General features: G+C 40.7%; 1 long non-coding RNA gene across 1 annotated transcript; it reads right to left on the reverse strand.

Annotated features, from left to right (window-relative positions):
* Positions 1-16408: 16408 nt before the first annotated feature.
* LOC106748403 lies at positions 16409-16978 on the reverse strand. Its single transcript, XR_001374754.1, has 2 exons — positions 16874-16978; positions 16409-16513 (listed from the first exon to the last, which is right to left on the reverse strand). It is a non-coding gene; the product is annotated as an uncharacterized LOC106748403 (long non-coding RNA).
* Positions 16979-21640: the final 4662 nt, after the last annotated feature.

Consider the following 21640-nt stretch of genomic DNA (forward strand, 5'->3'; position numbering starts at 1 on the left):
TGTCGGAGCGGAGCAGACCCGATTGGGATCAAATTCGAATCTTCCTCCGCTTACTAGGCAAACACTTTTACCACTGAACTATTTAGACACCACGTTAGTGACATCTTCCGGTTTCCTATTTAAAGCATTAGTATCGTAATGTGAAATCTGTGTTTCAGTACTGTAATTGGTCTCCACTGATCTTCACTGGCTGTAAAAGTATACGATTTCTACTTGGATTTTTACACAGAGCATAAATCTTTCATTCTGAACATTGAATCTTTTTGACTTATAGATCAAATAATAATTTACATTGATCTTATCCGCGAGTCAAAATAAAATTAAAGTAACTTTCTTAATATTTTTAGACACATTAATATTCATCTCGTATTTTATACTTGTACAAAAAGCGTCGCTAACAGGAAATTCGTGTGTGAATCGGGAATGTAACAAGATATATTCGCGTATTTTTATTATTAATATCTATTTTTAATTCACAATGTATTTTATGCGAACGAACCAGCAGCCATGCCATCGTGATTAATGTAATCGTTGGCTCTTTCCGATAAATATCATTACGCTAAATATAAAATCGTTAAAATGGACGAGTTGGACAGTCTCATAAATATATCAGTATCATAAATCGCCTCGTTTAAAAACACGCTGTTTTCGGTAACAAGCGGTGATAAGTTTCCCCCGACTGCTCGTGTTTCGCCATCTCTTCTTTCTATATCGGCCAAGACTAAGACCATACATCTTAATAAATTGCGCATTAACCGCCAGTTGCTCCGAAATGCCACCGTATACAACGGACTTATAATTTGAGAAGTTTCACAATTCCAACTATTATTTATGTAGGCAGATCACGGTAGGAAATCGTATTTTCGAATGCGGAGTCATGTACGGTGCTTTTTTGCTTTTTGCTTGTCATATCGGCCGGATATTGAAGTACGAATTTTTTATATACCTAAATATCGGTTTTGTATTTAATCAAAAAATATTTATTGTTGAGACAATGTCTATATTAATTTTCCATAGATATATTACGGTGTGTTATTTGTTTTTTGTATGTGTATTGATAGAAAATTACGCGCTATATTTTGTATGTTATAATCAGGGACCCGAACCGAATGAAAATATCGGTCCGGTTCCGGTTTCGGTTTCAGTTTTCTGGACTACTGAAAATACCGGTAAACCGTTTTATGTTTTTTTCGGTTCCGGTTCTTTAAATTTGTTTCCTTACTGAAATTTTTATTGACTTAAATTATATATATACCAGGTGTAGAAGTATGAAACCGGAATTGTTTTGTAAAAATTACACGTCTGTTGTTTGAAAATGATAAAAAATATTTTATTCAAAATAACGTCCATTGCTATTTATACATTTTTCCCACCTCTCCGGCAGTTTATGAATGCCATGCCAAAAAAACATTTCTACTATATATACAATAATATATTATAAAAAATAATAATATCACTTCCTCAATATAGATAGCATTTCTTCACTATTTCCATCTTCTGCTCTTAACTTTTTTGGATATATAATATTATCCTCGTTCTTTGTAACCTCTTCCTAACGAAATATGTAAATTATATAGATTCTGAGAATATTCGGAAAATATCGCGATATTTTCCGAACTTTCTCATAATATAAACAGAACACGGTCCGTTAGAGTAATTTGTACAATTCAGAATAATTGTCTTTCCAATTATCCCAAAATTGTAACGTGTTATTTCTCCTATTAATCCTCTTCTGTCCAATATCGTATGCTTGAAGCATTTTATTTTCTATTTATCGTGATAACTAATCAACGTTCTGCTTTTTCGTGAGAACTAGAATTTTATTATGAAATAAAAAACGACTATTTAAAATCATAGAATAAGAACTAGTGAACCGAAATAGTGAACCGAAAAGAACCGCAAACCAAAAAAATGTAACAGTTCCAATTTTGGTTCCGGTTCTGTAGGCTCTATAAAATTTCGGTGCGGTTTACAGTTTCGGACCGACAAAATACCGGTTTCCATACGGTTTTTGGTCTTGCTTCCGGTCCGGTCCGGGTCCCTTGTTATAATTTGAAATTCATCTTTAAAATTTTTTTTAAATAATTATATTTCTTGAAAAATATTATAATGTATACGATAATTTGAAATCATCTACTTGTTGTTTATTAAGTAGATGACTCTATCGTTCCGTAAATTTGATGCGAATCTAAGGCCGGTATTCATAGTCGGATTTTATACATAAGACCGTTTTAAATTCATCTTTAGATGCTACATAGACAATAGAATGAACCTTATAACATTTGAAGATGAATTTAAGATAATCTTAAATATAAAATCCGACTATAAATATCGGCCTAAGTTAGTATTATTGAATTATTTCGAGAAAGACCGCGTTTTATAGTAACCTGCGAATTGTATAACCGTCGTTCAGAAGAATTTCAATTCGTAAGTTTTGTATATATTCTTACGGTGAAACTAGTCGCTGACAATGACGAACAATTCTTTAATATTGGGAGAGCTGCGCTTCAACGCGTTCTCATTGGCAACAAATCGTATTCCTCGCGATGCAAATGTTCTCGGATTGACACACTTTTTATTAATTCGAGTTATCCAGAACGGCCGCGCGACCGCGATGTGTACAAGTATTTATGGCGTTTTCCTCCAGTTTCTGTTATGTAACATTATGAAACTGCTTGGATATAGTAGCTGTCGGAAGTGCGACGAACAAGTCCACGATACGAGTGACTCGAGAACCCGACATTTCGCATTATGACGCCAGGGAAGAATTCAAGTGGACGTCAATAAAATCCGCTTGTGACGCCTCGTTGTTCTCTGAAATGTATATTCCGCGGGGGGAGAGGGGGATAGGAAGCGCAGGGAGCGACAAACGCTTTTCGATGAGTGGGAAAAGGCGTTTACATCTCAGTCGTGGCATCTACACACGGGTTATCCTCGAAGATTGCTGTTACGTACTGAGTGTGACGTCAGTTATTTCCTCTCTCCTGAAAAAGCAACCATCGAGTCGTGGGCAATATGATTTCGTCTGAAAAATCTTCCGACACGAGCTTTGCTTCTCGCACCCCTCATTCGTCATCTCCAGCCGTTCGTTTTCCTCGCTTAGCACGAGCATAGCCACCGATGCAGCATTCGTTAAAACGGGTATCGATCGTCAAATCAGGCAGCAATTAATATCCTCTCGCGTTTGACTTCTTACAAATCAATCGCACACTATTGATTTCCTATGGTCGCTAGTGAAGGTAGGTTCACAAGTTGCTATCAGCAATCGCGCGAATTATAAAATTAATTTCAAAATGATGAACTTTACACAGATCGATGAGCTGTATTTTGACTTTGATTGATTGGATTAGTATCGAATTGATAATCACGTGAAATAATGCGTGGTAAAAGGATTTCCTTTATCGGAACGAAATCTTGAAATATTCATCTTGCATTACGAAGGATCCACTGACTATTATCCATTTTGGAGAATCCGCGCTTGTTCGTCGAACTCTTGATATTCGAGTAACCATTTAGTTTATTCTAATGTACAGGGTGTTGCATGAACATATGATCCATTATACGACGGGTTGCCTGCCCCAGAGCGCGCACGTCCAGATGGCAATTTCCGATTTGTTGATATGGTTACTCGCATATCTTTTTTTTTATTATGATAATTAGGATGATAATTAGGAATGCTATAACTTCGTTGGAAAGGTATGATTATATCGACAAATCCGAAATTATCATCTGAACGTTCGCGCATTTGGGCAGGCAACCCGTCGTAATAGGCCATATGTTGGTGCATCATTCTGTATATTCGAGCGGGTCAATGCGTTACGAGCACGGATATCGTAACACGTAGAGATCAAAACTTCCAAGTAATATTAAACACCTGTCAAACCAAGGACAGCAAAGGCAACTTGCGATGTCATGCGGTAGGAACCGCGGACGAGATATCCTCGTACGTAGAAGCTGACGAGATAGAGTTACGAGCGCTTTCCAGGATATTATGCTTGAATTTGTTCGCAATATACGCGTGCGTCACTAACTTCGCGCAAGTGGTACCCAAAGTAATGATGCCGGTTGTGCGGCTGAGGTAATCCAATGCTTCGCTCATCGATCCGGTAAACACCGAATTAAACACACCGGTTGTCTCAAGTTAAAATACCATCGTAGATTAGATGCATTTTTGATCGCGCGCCTTTACCCATACAATCCACGCTTCATCAAGTTCGCTTGAGACAAAAGTGAGAGACATCGGTCTCGATTGATTAATATTTGCTACGTCAGCTTTAATATAAAGCAGCGCGCAGCAAGAGGCGAAAAGAGTAAAGAACGGGGGTAAAGAAATCTGACAGGGGAGGTAAGAATTCATCTAATTGAAGTATTTTAATTATTCCGTAGTTAAAAGGAAGTTCAGTGCGCGAGTGAATTTTAGTGAGTATCACAGGAACTTTAACTTGGACGAGTCGTCGACTATTAAAAGGTAGTTAAATAAAATACCGGCTACCTAAGGAAATTACAAATGGAACGAGGTATAATTACTGAGAGAAGCGTCATATAAAATTCAGCGTTTAATTGCGATTTCCGTTAACTGTCTACCGTCGAGAGACTACGTTCCCGGATACCCGGCGTCGGGCGAAAATCGTTTCGCGGAAGCGTTCCGATACAATGGGAAACGTTACCTAAAAGAAAAAAAAAACGATAGTCACGTTGTTGTCGTTATTTTAAAAATACGCATTCTGCAAATATGTTAACATTTATATGTTAGCATTTTTTTATCATGAGCGTGACCGTGAGCGCAAATATGTGCTAATGGATGTGCATCGGTAAAGTATAAACATCGTTTAAACATAGCAGCTATGTCAAATGTTTATCAAATGTTTGGTGACGTGCGTTAGATATCGATTAAGCATACGTTATCGGTCTACGTCGTACCGATATACCTCAAGTGCAAGCGATGCACTCGACTTTGAAAAGTGCACGATAAAGCCTTGTTACGTTAATAGGTTATATTCTGATTACCCCTCGTTGAAAGCGTCAAAATGCAGCTATACGAGACGTTTCATGTGTGACATTTTTCGAAACTTCCGTACAATAATATTTCAAATCGAACCGGATAAAAATTAATTCGAACATGTCGTAAGTCTGCAATGGCTCTGAACAGGCTCTGTACAGGCATATCTCAAAATAAGCGTGTCTTTATTGAATATCAATGATAGTTCGATTCAGTTTAGGAGAGCAAATCTTGAATGGAATTTCGTGAGCAGGTTTTGAATAAACACTTACGTAGATATCTTTAACAAAGCCTGCGACTCATAGAGCCCAGCCAGAGCCGCGTTAAATAGACTTACAAAAGTAGTCCTAAATTGTAAGAGCGTTACATTTCTGTGTAGGCTTTAGATAGAAACGGGAAGAAATAGTATAGTGTTTTAAATTTCTACCCGAGAAGATTAGCTTTAGTGTTAAATCTACGGTTGCAATAGAAAATCACTGTGTTTCGAATCAATTAAATTAAGCCTCTCGCTTATATCCGTCCTTGATATCGTAGCACGGACGAGGAAAATGAGATTTACTCGGAACAAATCCGGCTCGCGGAATTTTCTGATAACGTGGCAATCAACATTTGAAACAAACGCAACTCGAACTATATAAACGCTGTATAACGTCGCGCGAAGCTGCACTTATAAAGTGTCATGGAGGTGCGCCGCGGCGAGGGATCCGCTGCAATTTATATCTATCGTGTATATCCACCGCATGCCAGTGATTCGAGCATGCCGGTACAGCCGTTTGTACCTTCGATTTCGTCATTAAAGCAACACTCATGGTTTATTCAGATGACCGCACCAAGAGAGAGAGAGAGAGAGAGAGAGAGAGAAAGCGAGATAGGAAAGAGGAGAGGGAAAGCTAGACCGTAGCTACCGGTGTACCCGTACCAGGTCGGCCCTCCAGAGTCACTTGCTCATTCAGTTGATTACGTCGACCCGCAAGTATGGTCCTTCCCTATAGCCGAGAGAGCCCATAATCCCGCCATCGCCAACGACGTCGTGCCGTTAGGTTGTTTGCGCGTGATCCTGGATCAGTTGACCCGCCGTCGTTTACGAGTTCAAACGAGAACCTCCTTGTACCCCGGCGGACGCGTTACGCCGGCGTTCCTCCGCCGCTATATGAATGGTCCCTTTTATAGGAAAGTCGGCTCGTCGTCGTTGTTCTCGACGATTTTTACACTGGCCGTATATGAGGGTGGTCCCTGAAGTACCCGACCCAACAAAGAAAACACAAAAATTTTGAAAAAAAATGTATTTATTTTCAACATAATCTCCTTTCAGCTCTATACACTTTTCCCAGCGATGTTCAATAAGTTCGATACCCTTTTTATGATAAGAACTGTCTTGCTCCTCAAAATAGCCATTAACTGCCGACATCACTTCTTCTTCGTTGGAAAATCTTTGACCACTGAGCCATTTTTTCAAGTTTGGAACAGAAAATAATCCGAGGGGGCGTTTGTTGCTGTGAAACTTCGCTAAACACTCAATTGAAACATCTTCACGACACTGTTTTTGCTCGAGTGTGAGCAAACGCGGCACCCATCTTGCACACAGCTTTCTCATGTCCAAATTTTCAGATAATATGCGATGTACCGCACTTTTTGAAATGCCTACTATGTCTGCTAGCTCGCGCACTTTCAGTCGACGATCATCCAGTACCGCTTTGTGGATTTTCTTCACCATTTCTGGAGTCGTCACCTCATTTGGTCGACCACTGCGATGCTCGTCTTGGCAGCTCGTACGGCCTCGTTTAAACTCTGCTACCCAATATTTTACTGTTGTAAACGAAGAAGCAGACTCACCCAGAGTAGAATCCAGTTCAGCTTTTATATTGGTCGGGCTGAGGTCTTTCAAATAAAAGTATTGTATCACATAACGATGACCAATTTTTTCCATTTTCACAAATTCACTGAAAACGTTTACTATTGATGGCTGCCAAACAAATACTAAACAACGTGGCGTCTTCAAACTTGAAACATATGCTTTATNATACTTTCTAATACAATGATATTTTTCAAATAACTACCGCCATTTCTAGGTCAGGTCGGGTACTTCAGGGACCACCCTCGTATAAGACGGTATTTTACTTTTTAATGTGCATCGCGTCGCGCGTAACGGGGCTTTCGTCGTAAAATCAGCGGCAAAGTGCCTCGTGCCTTGAGATACCAGCGATCTTTTAACGCACAATGAAGAAGCGTCGCGAGCGAGTGAAAACTGCCAGCTCCGGTATAACAGCGAGCCACTTAGCCCCGAGGCATTCGTCTAACGAGTGGATGGTTCCGATCGACTCCTCTCGGTCCTTTTGTTCGCCGGAGCTTTCTTCTAAACCTTGTAGCCCTCAAGGGTATCTTTAATTAAACCTTATCCAGAGTAGCAACAACACCGGCTGAATACATAATAACTTCGCGTTGGCTGAAATTTTCGAGAGGCCTCCACGGAAATTGAGAATTATCTCTTCCACTATTTTCCGATCTTTTAGATTTGTTTCTCGATTTTTTATTCGCGCCCTGGAATCTGCGAACGGTTTGCGCTGGTATCAAGCGTTGTGTACCGATTGGCTTGTGGCGCAGCGACGACATTTGAGATTTCGCAAGAAAATCGCGTATTTCAGGGCTCCGCGCATTTCTCGTGCACTCACATACCGCTTTCTTCCACACGCGGGATTGAATATCCAAGTTATGCCGTAGCGGTTTATGGATGCGGCACTTAAACGCCGGAGGAGATGCGTAGAAACCGCGTGCCTTCTGCGTTGTACGAGGGAATATCTATTTGCTAAACATAGCCCGCGCTTGTACCCGCTATTTCAGATTGCACAGTAATATCTCCCTCGCTACCTACCCTCGCCCCACTCTCGCTAAAGGCGGGAGAAAAGGAATCTCCCGGCAAAGTTAAGAAATTCTTCGCTACCTACCGCCTTTTACATAAATAACGTTCCACAATTTCCCCTCGTAATATGCCGAAGTATCAGAGCCTCGAGAGCAGGTCGAAGGATTCATCCGCCACCACTGCCGCCGCTTGAAAGGTTCCTCTTTCAGAATTTCATGCCGAATCCCACACCGGAATTTCCGGGGTGGACGCTGACCGTCTCTAACCGGCAGTTTGAACCGTGACCGCGGAAGCGACGGGGATATTTTTCTTTTCTGACGATATGAATTCCCGCCGATACATACGCGCCGCGGCTAGAGAAACATATCGATGGTTTTTCCCCTTCCGACGTAAAATCGCAAACATGCTCTGTCATTCTACTTCCCGTGCGAAACGAAAATTACTTTTCTCTATCGCCCCGGGACACACCGTGTGTACATGGTATTGGAACTTATATATTTAATCCATTGACTTTGAGTGGTTTTTATAAATCCTTCAATACCTTCGTGAAAACACGAGTCACGTTTACGTGAAATTTCGATTCGCTCGCAACAAATCGTTCGCTGTAATGTCATGTAATGACGGTGGATTTTCAAACCTACACGTATCATGTTGTCTTGAAAACGGCTGACAAAATTAGAAGATGAAATATCTTATATCGATCGGTATTATCGGTATATCTTATATCGATCGGATTAAACAATTCGTGTGCGTCGAGAGATAATCTTCTATCTGCGATCGCCCTTTCCAAAAAGGTGAACAAGAAGGGGAAACGTGTTAACTTTGAAAAAATCGATAATTGATTTTCTGTAAATTTTAGAGAAGCTACCTAGGGCTTGTCGGCTCATCGAGAAATCGTCGCGGTATCGAGAAAGTACCTCGACAGCTCTGAAATACGATTCTTCCCCGGCGCGGAATAATTTTTATCATCGCCATAGACAGTTGAATATTCAAGGGAATCCGTTCGATTCATCTCCGCACGTGAATATTCAGCGGTTCCGCTCGTTCGTTCGTCCTCCCGCCTTTACACTCTCTTCCTCCTCCTCCTCCTCCTCCTCCTCCTCTCATTTCCTGCCGAGCCTTTCCGCCCATTCGTACCTGTGATTCACAAAGGATTCGCGGTTTTGTGATACGCGGTGAAAATAAACCACGCGATATCACCGCCGTGACTTTTCCTCTATGCGGGCGCGATTAATAGCGGCGTCCTTTCTTACTCGACGTTTTGGCCGTGGATCGGTCTACGTATTTACTAACGCATTAAATATTTTATTGCCGACGTCTATATGTCTTCTCCCGTCTCAACAAAATGTCACGACAAAATTCCCGCGAGAGTGAACGAGTAAATCACCCGCCGGATAATGCATTTTTATTTTCAGGAAAGAGACAGTTCGTGCAATATTTAATTCGGGAAAACTAGACGAATATAATTCATTATTATAAAACAGAGAAAAACAAGAAAGTTATATTTTATCAAGTAGCTTATGTTCTATTCTTATAGTAATGTTAACTTATTTATCTTGCCAAAATACTTGCATACAGTCTGTCACACAAAAGCACGTCGGCGATATCTTAATAAATATAAATTTATTTGTAAATATATTTTGATAAATCGAAAGTACATAGAAAATACTAATACGCTCTTACTTTAATCTTCTTCTTCTTCCATTGGTGGTACAGCCTTTTGTAGAAACCTGGGCCTTCGCATCTTCGCATCTTCTTGTCATACTTTTTATCAATTTCTCGGCGTATGACAGGTAGCAATCTCCATATTTGACGAATAAGTTTTATTAAAGTTTTTAATTTTAATATACGTTTTTCCCTTAAGTTTGTGCTCCATTATGTACCACACATTTTCTATCGGATTTGCATCAGGGGACTAAGAAGGCCAATTCAATACGATGATGCCATTTTTCGCTACCCATTTGGTACAGATTCGACTTTGACGTTTCGGGTCGTTATCTTCTTACAAAATCATGTCATCTTCAGTTTCACTAAACTAACGTTTAACTGATGTGTGAAGTCCCCTTTGATACAATTTTAATATTTTTTGTGCATTCAAATTGTCTGTGAAGACGCACAAATTCCCGAAACTCCGAACGTTAAAACAACCCCATACATGCACTTTTGTCGGTTTTACGCTCCTTTCTATTACTGGTTGTCCACGGCTAGACCAAACATGTTTAGTAGTACACCAGGCCCAAAAGAAAGATTCATCACTGAACACTATGTTGTTCAAGTTACGATGGATATTTTGATGAGCCTATGCCAGACGATCCGACATGCTTTCTTGAAACTGTTACGTCCTACGTGCTCTACAAACAATGAATCCTTTTTTCTGCCCCTTTCTTACAAACCTTTGTTTTCATGGATTGGGAAACAGACGCATTTGGGCAAGCGATACCTGGAAATAAAAACTATAATGCGATATAGCCGAAGAGGCCAACCTGATATGGAAACGTTGCACCGTCGATAAAACTTAGATTCAAAGGTTATTTATAAGATCACGATAACGCGCCACCATACGTTACGTGTTTCCCAACGCGTCTATTTTACAAATAACATAAAACAAAACACAGCGATCCCTCTTTCGCCTTCACGTGCGCTCTTTATGAAATACATAGTCTAAGCGGTCAATCAGATGTGGAAACGTTAGCCCGTCGATAAAATTTAGATCCAAAGGTTATTTATGAAATCCCGATAATGTCAAGTGTTTTCCAAACCGTCTGTTCTACAAATTGCATTGGGAAACTTCCCAATCCCCCACATCTCTTTTCCACGAAAATTGTCCTCATTGGCAATCGTCATCTACTACTCCCACTACTCAAAATTCTCGCTATAAAAACCCTACTCTCTTGCCGCCGCGACACACACTACTTCTGACTAACTCTCTGTACCAGCCGGAACCAGTCTTGTATCGAACAATCTCTCTGAGTCTATCACGATACTCCACGGTATTTCCTTAGCAGATCATGTTAATTGTTAAAACCTCTCAGCTCGACACTTCGGCATAATGCTCCGATATAATGGTCGCGAGTATATCTGCATCCAGCCAATTCGTCCACAAGTTGAGCCACGAGACGAGAGCTCAAGTTAGCCCTCGTTCCTAAGGATCTCAGAAATCCGGTACACCACGATCAACGAACCCATGTTCTACGTACTATTCGCCACAATCCATCCACCTAAATTGTAAGTCTCTATTTCATATTTAAACATGATTTTTAGTAATTTCAATCCAATCTCCAATCCCATTTCACGCCTTAAACACACACATACATTGCGTAATTATTATCTTCCTTGTATTATATAATGTTATTTTTTTCACCATACCGATATATTAAACAATCTTGTCACGTTAAATCCGACTGTATTACATTAAGTTACACGGATTACTTTTTACTTAATCATTTTTTAATCTTTATCTTTTATTTGTATTATTCCAATAATGCTGATTTATAAAAGTTTGTTTAATATTAAACCATATGTCTCATTGTTTAACTTTAGCTAACCGTTTCATCTTTTAAATATTTTATCATTTTCAATGACTTTTCTCATCAATTTATCACTATTGTTAATCTATGTGAGAACCACATTTTTATTTGTATAATTAATAAACTGTTCTATTCAGAGTGTCCTAAATTTAACTAAGTTGTTACATGTATTCATTCATTTCCTTTCAATCAGAATTCCCCTTTCAAAACTCTCATATGGTCCTATCCCAGATAAAGAGATTAAGTTCTTTAACCTAAATAAAGGACCACCTAACGTACGTTCTGCGATCGGAGTAAATGGACCTTTCCGGACCTTGACCTGATCTACAGACCTGTCAGTATGTTTAGACCTCGCGAGTGCACGAGTATGCGATGTTTATTGCGTACATCCTCTTCCAGGACGTAACAAAAATAACAGTTTGGATATCGTACGCCATATTATGCTCTTCCAAACGACATTTCAGTGTCATTATACTAACGTTTGCAAAAACCTTTTTTGCCAAAACTGCTTGCCCTCCTCGTAAAAAAAGATTCAGATTTTTCTCAAGAAATCGAAGAATCACTTTATCTTTCCTGTTGGTAATCTTTCACTTTGAGCCGCGATCTGGAAAGTCATCGACATTTTTTATTTCTTTATGTCGTTTTACCCATTTCCTAACGAACTGTGACGACTTATGCAGGTATTTAGCAGCACTTACAAAACTCATTTTTGGTCCTTTTAGGTGACTACACAGAAAAACCGTTTCAAACTGTTTTGTACACGTAGCATTTATCTCTAAAGCTATGTTCTCTTTATTGATGCAAATATATTTGTAAAAAACTGAGCTAACGCATATTCAAGAGAACTGTATACATTTAGATTATCGTGGTCTCGCTTCCATTAGATATCAAGTTTCAAAGATATTGCCGACACACGCTTGTGTGACAGACAGTAAAAATTTTTCCAAATACAACGTAAGTTCTGACTAGATATACAAAATTGTCTTAAATCAAGTTATCCCACGATATTAGTTAGGAATCCCATTCTTATGCTAAACATAGGATGAAACTTTTGTTCCGCTGTTGATTGCTAATCGACTGTTTTTTGCTGCGGCGTGCTTCGTGCCACGTGCGACTGTCATTAGCAAAGTCGAAGGACAGTTTAACTGAATATCATATTAGGAAGATAACATACGAACTTATTTTTTTAAAGATACCATGCTTAACTCGTGCGCATATATATATTGGGTGAGTGCAAAAGTTCGTGCGGAGGTGCAATAGATGGCGTTAGAAGCGGCGTAAAGTTTTGTCATTAATACCGCCATCTCCGTAAGACATATCGTTGGAAAGGTGACGTGTGCAGCGTTCATTTCAAACAAAAGAATTTGTGTAGATACGAACTGCTTCGAGAAAGATTACTTTCAAAATGNAAAATATAAATACCTAAAGTATTTCGTGTGATTATATAATCAAGGAATATGAAAAACATGCCAATACGTAGGTAGCTATTTATATTTCTAGCCTTGATAGCAGTAAGTGTTGCCAGGCGCCACCTGACGTTGTCATTGGAAACTTGACATTGTTGAACATAAGAACATAAGAACACACTGTCATTTGAGCGCGGTTTGTGTTGTTTACAGTGAATGAATTGAAAAATTCATTTCTGGCAAAAAATGGAATTAACTCGTGAACATTTTTGTGCGATTATTTTTCATAACTTTCGACGTGGGTTATCAAGACAAGAGTGAATCGATGAACTTTATTCTTTATGCAGCGAGAAAGCATCAATCTACAGCACTGTAAAAAACTGGTATAACGAATTCAATCGTGGCCGACGTTCGCTCCAGGACGAATTCCGTGAAGATCGTCCAAAATCGGTTGTTGTGCCAGAAAATATCGATGCTGTACGTGAACTGATAAAGCAAGATCGTCATGTGATATACCGTGAGATTGAGGCATCTTTGGGCATTAGTATGACAAGCATCAATAAGATATTGCATGAACATTTATCCGTAAAAAAAATTTGTTGGATCCCGCATAATCTGACAAACGCTCAAAAGAAGACTCGTGTTGATTGGTGCAAGGAAATGTTGAAAAAATACGTTCAATCAAAGGCTGTGTATAACATCTACACAGGTAACGAATCATGGATCTATGCATATGAGCCCGAAACAAAACAGCAATCGACTGTATGGGTCTTCCAAGACGAGTTTAATCCAACAAAAGTTGTTCGCGGAAGAAGCACATCGAAGCAAATGGTTTCTTCGGCATTACCGGTCACGTGGCGACAGTGGCGTTAGATCACCGTAGGTCAATTCTGAATGGTACACGACCATTTGTTTGCCAGAAGACATCGGAGAAATTCGAGAAAAGCAGAAGAAGAGGCGAATCATTCTTTATCATGACAATGCAAGCTATCACACATCGGGTCAAACAAAGGAATTTTTGACCGGTCAAAACATCGAATTGATGGGTCATCCGCCGTACAGCTGATTTGGCACCCAATGACTTTTTTTTGTTCCCGCACATCAAAAATAAATTACGTGGTCAATGATTTTCGACACCCGAAGAAGCAGTTGATGCATTCAAAACGCATGTTTTGCAGTTACCTCAATCGGAGTAGAAAAAGTGCTTCGAAAATTGGTTCAAACGCATGCAAAAGTATATTGATCATCATGGAGAATATTTTGAAAAACAATAAAACCAATTTCGATCATAAATATTTGTTTTTTCATTATTAGGCCAAAAATATAATTAGCAATCCTCGTAAAAGCCAATGCGATTGTTAGTGCGAATCAATTATTTTATAAGGAATGACAAATATGTTTGATAGTGTCAATGTACGCATCGACTAGTTTGTCAAACTTTTTAAACATACGCTGAAAATTTTCTATCCGTCAAGCTAACCCTGTATCCCATATTAACAATTCTATTAATTCTTTCAAACTAATAGTTAATTAAGAGCGCGAGCGTGGCGTGGTAGACAGCGCACTAGTCTACTATGCTAAAGGTCTCCCGGGTTCGATCCCCCCGGCAGAACCAGAAAATTTTTCATACGCTCGTAGCTCCTCTTCGGTGGTCCGGCAAACCAACCAAGAGTAATCTCATGCCAAGAAAACTTCCCTCCAACTCCTCTCTAAAAACTGCCGTTCGGATCCGGCGCTAAAAACTTTAGGTCCCATATGCATGTATACAATCTGTGTGCGCACCACATGCATATGTGAAAGGAAGGGGGAGGAGGAGGAGGTCTCTGTACGGAAACCCCAAATTTAAATGACCTGGCACCTCCAGGTTATAGGGGTTGAATCGTAGGGCCGACATCTTACATCCGCAAAACTGTGTGTGTTTTAAAGAGTGAAGTGAGATTGGAGATTGAATTGAAACGATTAAAAGTCTCATGTTTAACCCCTTAACTTGTACGCTCGAGTTAATTCGAGCGCGCTAAATAGGCCAAACTGTGCACACTCGAGATAATTCGAGCGGCGTTGTATTTTATGCTGTTATAATTTTTCACACTCAAATATAATCGAGAATTGAAAATAACAATGTGAAAGCAAAGAAAAAAATTTTTTTACATAAAAAAAATTGATTTTTTTGGCCGGTTTTTCTAAAAAAAAACTGTGCGTTAAGGGGTTAAATAGAGACTTACGATTTAGTTGAATCGACTGTAGTGAATAGTACGTAGAACATGGGTTCGTTGATACTCAGCAGAAGAAGAAAAAGAAAAATGACTGATCGACTGACTCTGACTGACTGATATTGACCGACTGACTCTGCCTAACTAGAGAGTAAGGGTTTTATAGGGAAGATTTTGGGGGTGGCGGATGACGATCGCCAATGAGAAGAGTTTTCGTGGAAAACGGGAAACGGATATGGAAGATTAGAAAACGGATAAAATCACGGATGCTTTGAGAAACTCATGACGCATTTGGTAGCGTATAATTATATCCTTTGTATGATAGCGCTTGCCCAAATCCGCCTATTTCCTAATCATAAAAAAGGAATTTGTTGCTCCTGGGGTACCCAGGATGTAACAAAACTATGCGTCTTACGTGAAGGCGGAAGAGATGACAGATACGTTAGGAACCACACGGCGCGTTTAACAGCGAGCCATCGTAATCTTATCCCTTTCACGATAGCGCTTGCCGGATGTCCGTCTGCTTCCCAATCATATATATAAAAAAAGAAATTCGTAGTTCCCGAGGTACCCAGGATGTAACAATACCTTTCCTTTCCACCAGATACTGAGCATGACCCTTTTCGGGTGTAATCCAGCCTTTGCGACCGTCTGAGCACCTTCCCCGCGCTTCGACCATAATTTTTTTCGACTAACATTGTTGTCAGTCAGACAATCCACTTTTCATTGCCAGTGATCATCCGCTTTAAAAATGGTTCGTTTGATGGCGTTTGAGCAGCGAATCGCAAGGTGAAATTCGGTCCATTACATTCTCTTCGCTCAGTTCGTGCGGCACCCAAACATCAAGCTTGTTTACCATCCCAAGCTTCCGTAAATGTCTCGAAGCAGTTAATTGGTCAATTTTAAGGTTATGTCCGATCTCTGTGGTCGTCAAATGCCGATCGGAGTCGATTAAAACCTTGATTTGATCGACATCAATAGTGACTGGTCGACCAGAGCGAGCAGCACCTTGGAGATCAAAATCTTCGCAACGAAATTTCGCAAACCACTTCCAACACACAATTTCGCTTATAGCATTCTCTCCGTACACGGCACATACCTTTTTGTGAGTTTACGTCGTGTATTTGCCTTTTCGGAAATAAAAAAGCGAAATGCACTGAAAATACACGCTTTTTTCTTCCATATTCAAAATATAATTAAACTTCATATACGTCACGGATCTCGATGAAAACTTTTTTAATAGGTCGACACAAATTTCAGCTTTTACTTAAGGGGCCCGAACACTGGAACACTGTAAACGGCGATATTTCATATGGTTTTTATTTTATTTATTAAAAAAAAACGGATTAACCGATTTACATGTAACTTTAAACATATGTTTATGAATGTTTAAATTATATGAAAAAAAATTTTTTTTTTGTGGCGGCCATTGTTTTTTCTGCAGCTAATCTAAAATTGCGTCTTTTTTAAATGACCCTTGGGTGGTTGACAGCATTCCAGCAAAACGGAGCGTCCTAGGGCAAAAAACAAAAAAGATTCTTTAAATATATATTACTTACTATGGCCCGACGTAGGGGATTTTGAAAATTGTGATTAGAAAAAAAATGGCGGCTATTTTAGGAAAAAAATTTTTTTTTGCGTAAATTTTTGCACTAAATTGTTTTTAAAAAATGTATGGCAAGTATCAAAAAACGGTTACGTCATGCCATAGCGACACGTTTCCTCTACAAAATCCGTTTTGAATCAGGTCGATCGGATTAATACTGTTCGAGTTATGCTGTCAATGCGGTCAAAAAACATGGTTTCGAGAAAAACGCGTATTAAGTTTTGAAAGGGGTAAATCGAATGAAATAAGGTAGAAAAAAAGGTCTTACGTGTTTTATTTTATTAGTCTGCTATCCCTGGACCGTATAGCAGCTCTTCGTCATCCATAGTTTGTCTTCGAAGTACTTGCTGGGCATGCAAACGTCCTTCGTGCGTGTTAGTCTGTGTATGACGATTCGCGTACTTTATGCGTTCTTCGTCGATTTTTTGGCAATAATCGTAGAGATTCATTCCAATGCGAATTCCCATGAGTTCTAACACACGGAGAAGAGCCGTATGACCATTATTAAATTTAATAGTAGCGATATTAGCTGCAATTTGTACAGTTTTGGCTCCACTAAACGTAGATTTTGGCGCGAATTTTTGTCGTCTTTTCAGCAGAGTGCCTCTTACCTCTTTTATCCATTATTTAAACAATCACAATGTTTTTAACTTTCAAAAACACGTAAATCAAAACTTTTGTCAACAAAATAAGAGCACGTTGTGTTCACTAAATTTAAGGTTATATTTACCATACGCGCGCAGCGCTCCGAAACGCCCAAAAACACTCGGTCAACACGTCAGCGTCTGACGCTCTTTTCAAATACTTAGAGTTCGAATTTTTACTTGAAACTTTACATACATGTTCTTCGATGTGTAAACTATTGATTTAGCAAAAAAATAAAAAATCGATTTTTTGAAAATTTTAGTGTTCGGGCCCCTTAAGGTACGATACTTCATACATTTGACGCATGTGCGAGCGGAAAAACAGTTGCGAACAACATATGTCGGAATTTCTCTGCAAAATTATGCATAGACCCAGTACAAGACATCAAGCTAAACAAAGAATACAAGAGTTAAGCATATGTGTATTTTGCTACACTCCAACTTTTAATCTCTCTACAATGATGTATCGCAAAATAATTATTAAGCCTTTTACATTCCCTACAGTAATCATTTTAAGTACGTCATAATATATGATTGCATTAATGTGTTAAGTAATGCAATTATAATTCATGATTTCTCAATCGATTCAATTCACGAGGATTTCATTAATATTAACGATAAAAAGTGGAAATCATAACGCAATATTAACATAACATAAAGGCGTATAACAGAGTGCGGTTGCGGTAAATTATTCCCACTCTTTCTATTTTTCCTGACTTCTGCGGCGTAAATCCCCAGACGGCGTAAATGCCGGAGTTACCCTAATACATTTAGCGAAAGTGGGATATGAGAAATATAAGAAAGTTGTCAAATACCACAGACTAATAAATATTTGATCCGATACATGCGACCGCACTTGAGCCGAATTCAATCAGTCTGAGTCGACGATACCTTCGAAAGTGTCTCTGATGATTCAGACTAGACCCGAGATAACGACACCCCTATAATTTAAGCAACGTCCATATACATTCTCATCCAGGCCAAATAGTCTAGACGTGGCATCTTGATCAGATATCACGCTAATCCCACAGGAATTCCCGAGCAATTTTTTTCAGACAAGAGGAAAAGAAAATTCAGAAAATTCGGATCGTGATACGCGCAACCATACGGATGAATTGATCAATCATGCCACATCTCCCGTCATATAAATCGAGTACGAGGGTGGTCCCAGAAGTACCCGACCCAACAAAGAAAACACAAAAATTTTGGAAAAAGTGTATTTTTTTTTCAACATAATCTCCTTTCAGCTCTATGCACTTTTCCCAGCGATGTTCAATAAGTTCGATACCCTTTTTATAATAAGAACTGTCTTGCTCCTCAAAATAACCATTAACTGCCGACATCACTTCTTCATCGTTGGAAAATCTTTGACCACTGAGCCATTTTTTCAAGTTTGGAAACAGAAAATAATCCGAGGGGGCTAAATCTGGCGAATGGGGTGCATGAGGTAGCAATTCAAACTTTAATTCATTAATTTTGGCCATTGCAATAACGGATTTGTGAGCTGGTGCATTGTCTTGATGGGGAGCGGGGAGCAAGACAGTTCTTATTATAAAAAGGGTATCGAACTTATTGAACATCACTGGGAAAAGTGTATAGAGCTGAAAGGAGATTATGTTGAAAAATAAATACACTTTTTCCACAATTTTTGTGTTTTCTTTGTTGGGTCGGGTACTTCTGGGACCACCCTCATATAATCTCATGTCGAGTTACAAGTTGGATGCTTATGCTAGTTCCACGTGCTCTCGAATAGAGAGCAACCGCGAACAGGGAGGCGTCTTCGTAACTTGACGCAGGACTCCAACGAAAAGGGGAATCGTTTGTGGCGGCGCGCCGCAGGGCCTTTATACCGCAGGAAGCTGTAGGAAGCTGCGCGGAATCCGATAGAACGCACGGAACAACGTAATGATGCGTCGTCGCGTTCCGTCGATTCCTCCTCGCGGAAGAACTCGATCCTTCCGACAAGCGGTGAGACTAGCTGGCGGATTGTGCTCGTCTAAGCTCCCGGGCGCAAGAGCGCGCAATTAGTCGCAGGACATTAATCCCGCCCGCCGCGACCTCCCTCTCTCTCTCTCTCTCTGTCTCTCTCTCTCTCTCGGCTTAATCGCCAAGCGACAATCCGCTTTTTGCGCGCACACCGTCGATGTCACGTCAGGTGGAAATGCGAAATTAAAATTTCGGCCGAATACGCACGCCCGATATGGCGTGGCAGTTGCAATTTCACGCATGGCGAAGCGAAGGCGCGCAACCGCACACGATCACCACCGGGAAATTAATACTGCCCTCGCGCCCTCGCCGTCCCCCCCGCGAGCCCTCGGTTCGCGACCGCGTATGGTTTTTCGTGGATTTAAGAGTACGCAGCTGGCGCGCGCGAGTTAGATGGGCTCGCGCTCGGAATTTACAGGCCGCGCCGATACGGCCGGCCGGTAGCGACAATAACGGCCCGAGCTGCGACGAAAGAGATACATTTGGATTCGTAGGCGTGGCGCGCGTCCCCTCAGATTAGACACGATCTGCTCGTATTTCGCATTTCGGCATACGTGAATCGTCGCTGTTACGACGCATTTATTCTTCAGATTCCGCGCGCGCACCGTTCGGTCCGCGTCGGTGATAGTCAACTAAAATATTGTCACGCACACGTCCGGCCGAATCTCGAAACGAATGTCTTTCCAGCGTGAAACGCGGAAACGCGATAAGTGTGAATCACACCAGCGTGTTCCCCTGCGAACTGTAAATTTCGCACTTTATGCCTTCGATTCACACTGAAGCGGCCTGCCAGCCGTACAGCAATTTACAAGGGTGAACGGTCGGCGCGTGTGTGCACGCGTGTAATGCACGCGGGTATGTCTGCGCGCGCGCGATCGCACGGTGACCCCGCGCGAAAATGCGCGAAAAATAAATGAGAGTTTGATACGCAATGAATCGCGATGGTGGACGATGCGTGTGCGAAACGGCGCGTCATCGCGCGCTGGCATTTATGGACGGGAAACAATGAGCGCCGCGAAACGTACGTCGCCTTTCCGCTGCGAACATACACACTACGATACAAAAGGGTTGAAAGGGCGGAATGTTGGCCTATGGTTTAAACGATACCGGTGTCGCTACGATTGCCGACTATTTGTTGCGAATACATGGCGGAGAGTGCGCGCTCACTTTACGACCGCCGGCGTCCTTGACGCGCGCACGCGCGTTTTATTATCGCGCGCGTATTCATCGTCTGATTTTCCGGGCGCGATGACTAGCAGGAAATTGCGGCGATAACACGTTTAACCCTTTGCCCACTTCTCTCTCTATAGGTCGTATAACCCGGTGAAACGTAATATTGCAGGGACGGTAACGATGTATTCGGAATCTCTCTCCCGCGCCCAACGTACGTCTCGCGTATCACTCCGCGCGCGGTAATATGAAGGGGGATAAAAATTAGGCGGGAAATAATTATATATTTGTGCGCACGCTAATTCGGTAAAGGTAGGAGGTCTCGACGAGAAGCTAGGAAAACCAGTATGATACCGTTACGCCATTTGAATACACGTAATCTCGCGCAACCCGCCGTACATCGTAATCGCAATGTAAATGTATGCTTCTCATTTTGCGAACTCCTCCACGACGCCCGGCTATATTACAGATAGTTTTTCGCACGAGAAGTATACCGATTGCGATCTGTATTCACACGCGTGTACACCGTTTGTGTTCGCCGTCTAAAATGTAAATATCAGATTACGCGGAAAATGAGTTACGCACGGTGATTCTACTACCTATTGTATCTTGTGCGATAAGTTTATCGGATGGTGTATTTGTAATACATTTTCGGAACTTTGTTCAGCCATGATTATATAGTATGAATATGTATACGAGGTCTGTTCAAAAACTATCGCGAATTTTGTGTTTTTCCAAAAATTATTTATTTATTCATGAATATCTATTTTGTCTCCTTCAAAGTAATCCCCATCAGATATTATACACTTGTGCCAACGTTTTTTCCAATCCTCGAAGCACTTCAAAAAATCATTTTTTGTGATCTTGTTCAGCTCCTCCTTCGATGCCGTCTTTATCTCCTCAATCGTAGCGTAGCGTCGTCCTTTCATGTGCCTCTTCAGTTTCGGGAACAAGAAAAAGTCACAGGGGGCCAGGTCTGGGGAATACGGTGGCTGCGGCATCATTAGTGTGTTGTTTTTGGCCAAAAATTCGCGCACAAGCAACGATGTGTGAGCAGGGGCGTTGGTACGAATTTCGCGGCGACCCGTCTCATGCCCAAATCATTAGTAAAAATCGAATGGCACGAGCCAATCGATATGTTTAGGTCCTCAGCAACTTCTCTAACGGTGATTCGACGATTGGCCAATACTATTTTCTTCACTTCATCAATGTTTTCGTCTGTTGTTGACGTGCTC

Source organism: Dinoponera quadriceps, unplaced genomic scaffold (assembly GCF_001313825.1).
Source record: "Dinoponera quadriceps isolate SergipeBrazil2010 unplaced genomic scaffold, ASM131382v1 scaffold321, whole genome shotgun sequence".
NCBI lineage: Eukaryota > Metazoa > Arthropoda > Insecta > Hymenoptera > Formicidae > Dinoponera > Dinoponera quadriceps.